Source organism: Cryptomeria japonica, chromosome 3 (genome assembly GCF_030272615.1).
Source record: "Cryptomeria japonica chromosome 3, Sugi_1.0, whole genome shotgun sequence".
Lineage (NCBI taxonomy): Eukaryota > Viridiplantae > Streptophyta > Pinopsida > Cupressales > Cupressaceae > Cryptomeria > Cryptomeria japonica.
In genome coordinates this window covers 663,124,191-663,128,004 of record NC_081407.1, presented here as the reverse complement: position 1 = coordinate 663,128,004, position 3,814 = coordinate 663,124,191, and positions in this window count along the sequence as shown.

Sequence of the window (3,814 nt, the reverse complement as noted above, 5' to 3'; positions counted from 1 at the left end):
GAATCCTTCGAATCTGGACAAGGCAATGCAAAACCTAATCAGAAAAAAAGCAAGAATCCTCTGGTAAGACAACCTAATGCTCATAAATTCAATGGTAGATGTTTTACTTGCAAAAAGTTTGGTCATATGGCGAGTCAGTGTAGAAGTAGAATGAATAATGGAATGATGATCAACATGAACAATATTCCTACCTTTACTGGTCAGTGTTTCATGTGCAATAACTTTGGACACAAGTCAAATATGTGTAGAGATGTAATGAATAACTTTCAAAGAAAGAGATGATATACATGTGGAATGTTTGGAAATATCTCTAATCAGTGTAGGATAAGGCCAAATCAGATGAACTTCAGATCTATGAAGAATAATGTTGTTTGCAAAGCATGCAACAAAACCGGTCATATTGCAAAATTCTGCAGAAGCAAAAATAGTGCTCTAGTTGACAAGAACAAATCAAATGAAAAGGGAAAGGAAAAAGTAGATGAGATCAGAGATCAGCATAAGAAGATGTGGGTAAAGAAGGATGAATCTAAGGTCAATAATGGATCTATACCTAAATTTGGTGCAAAAATATTCATCTGATAAATAGGGGCTTTGGCCTTAGGGGGAGGCAAACTAATGCAAATCTTGCAGTACCCCTTGATGAAATTTGTAGTTGATGGATTAAAAATGGGAGGAATTGAGTTTCAGTTGATATCTAGGATTCAGATGGCTAATTCTGACATCTAGTAGTCAAATAGGGCATCCGGTTGAATATCTAAGGTGCATTTATTTCAAAGTGAGATTAGGGTTTGCAAAGTTAAAAGGGAAAATACGAGAATCATTCTTCACTTTGAGAATAGTGTTTTTGTGCAGAAGAACAAGGAGATCAACATTTTCAGGCGATCAGAGAGAAAAATGATCTTGCAAACGATCCAGGGCATTCATTAGTCGATTGAGGTATTTTTCGAAGAACATTTTTCAATCTGATTTTCTGAGAATTTGAAATGGCATCTACATCATCCATTGCTACTCCTCTGGTTGTTGAACTCAAGGATAGGACCCATCCTGTGTTCAAGAAATACCCCTACAAATCCATGGAAGTCGACCCAGTTGGAGCTTTTTCTTTCATTCCACATGGAGTTTTGCATGTTGATGATGTTCAAACCTACATTCACTGTGAAATTGAGGAAACTAGCTTTGAGGATATTCTGGATCTTTATAATGGCAGCATCATGGCTGAAATCGGCAACCCTAATCCAAAATTTACGCAGTTACAAAGAAAGGGTTTCACATAATTTGTAAACTTTTCGACATTTGATGAGAAGGAATGGGTGAGGTATGTGCTAAGCAGGATTCCTGTTGAATTTATATGACTTAACCAACCATACAAGATCACTATTGATGTGATCAGGGCAGTAACCTATTTGAATTAAACTAGTGAAAAGCTAGGGTTACGCAAGGTCACAAACCCTACTATTAACAAATTAACTAATGGAGAAATTAAAGGCGATCAATGAAGATTGGCACAATCAAGGAGGATGATGTCAAATTTGTTGCAATGGTAATTGACTACAAAGTATACCAGTCTAACAGACCAAATTTTGTATATAGAACTGCTATTCATGCAACCTATCAAATGGTTAAAGAAGATTCTCATTATGACCTGTTCAGTGTGCTATTGGAGGAGTTGTTGATAAATCTGAAGAAAATTAAACAGGATAAAATGCATGTCTTCGGATTTGGTTCTTAGGTTATCTGTTTGGTGTTGTACTTCATGAATCAGATCCCTAGAAGCGGTAGAGTATAATGGTCTTTTGACAGACCGGTGACTCAACAGATAAAGAAGGGCCTTGATAGACTTGGCAATAAGGATAATCAAAATTCTCCTTTATGGGCTTTCTTCAAGGCCTTCCAGGACAAAATAAAGCAACGAGTCAGAATCCCCAAAGAAATTGTAAAGAAATATGAGGGGACAATCTGCTTTATGGTGAACAAAGATGAATTTCTTATGGAAGCAGTTCAACCTTGGATAGTATGGATGTTGCCTGTGGGGTATGATGATGTTGGAATTTTGAGTTTATTAGCATTTTGCATAGAGATTGCATTAATGATATGTTGTCATTGATGTCAATTCACTCGGTAAAAGGTATTCATGTTATTACTGATATTGTTGTTTTTTATATTGGCTAGTAACCGGTAAGAAGAGAGTTGTAGAAGATATTGTAACTGGTATGTAAATTTTGTGAGTTGAACCAGTGAACCAATGTAAAGGGTCAAACCTTTCTATGTAATGTAATCGGTAAACCCTATCAGTTGTTAAACCCTAACTGATCAAGTTTGTTGGTTTATTATCTAATGAGTGGTAATTATGGAGACACATGTGATCATTGTATCAGGATAAATTCAAATTGGTTTGGCGTGTTTTCTTATTGTCTAGGGAATGAGCAAAGTGGATTTCATTTAATACATAGCGTGTGATGAGTTACAAAGTCCAGTGGAGCGGTGATCATGGAGCGGTTGGAATTGTCTTGAAGAATGTGAAGAGATTGTCATGGTTTCTAACGGTCAAGATTGAACCGACTTGTTTGTAATCTCAATGATGAGAATTAGTTTTTTGTTGTGTTACTGACCTAATTGATTTGTATATAAGGTCGATGAAGTTGTTTGTAAAGATTGCTGGAAAGATTGGTAGAGAACTTCTTGAGTATGTGGTTGCCCAACCAGTGAATGGATGTGCACTTTGAGTGAAGGCAGATTGAAGCTTAGAAAAATCTAATGAAGCAAATGTAGTGCTACTCAGAGAGATCAAGAAAACCTGTTGTTTTCTAACAATTACAGCAGAAGTAAAATCCCTTAACCGGGTAAGCTCTGACAAGCTTGGTTACTCATTAAATCCTCTAACAAGGTGGTCCATTAGCTTGGATTCTTAAGTCCTCCAGTGAGGTTACTCCTAACAGGGTATTGTGCTTCTAACAAGGCATATTTGTAAATCCCTTAACCAAGTGATTCCTAACGGGAATTATTTCTTAATAGGACTTATTGTAAAGCTCTAACAGGCTTTGGCTCCTAACAGGGCAAACTTTGAAGGAGTTTAGATAGCTATCATTGTGAGTCCCATCTCACTGTGGTTTCTACCTATTTTGGTTTTCCACGTATAAACATTTGTGTCAAGTGGTGAATGCTTTTGTTGTTGTGATCTTATTTGTTGATTTGGTTAACATCTGATAAGGCATGTTAAGATTAAGCATTGTTGATGTTTACAATATTGAAGGTGTTTACTGTTAAAAGTTGTCATAACAGTTAAACTGGTTAATTTCAGAGTACTCCTAAGAATATTGATCTTGACTGAAATATGTTTACTTTGTTTGACTGAGTTTTGAGCTTGGGAACTTTGTATTAGTTTTTCAATATACTGATTCACCCCCCCCCCTCTCTTAGTATTATATCAAATACTTATTCTTTCATCATACCATCAATTGGTATCAAAGCTATCCAGGTCCTCTTAATCTAAAAGCCTAACAGCTTGAGGAAAAGATCTTGTAGATCATGATGAAGAAAGAAGGTCCAAAGTTTAACAAAAGTTTAACAAAGATAACTATAGAATATGGAGTGAAAGAATGAATATTTACATTAAGAGTCTTGGTAGTCAATATTGGGATCATATAGAACATAAGTATACTACACCTACTGGACCCCTAACTGGTGATCAGAAGAAAGAACAAAAAGAAAATCACCAGGCATTAGAAGCTATTATCAGTTCCCTATCTGATGCTGAATATGTAGATGTTCATGGTCTTGAAACTGCATATAAAGTATGGAAGAAACTTGAAGATAT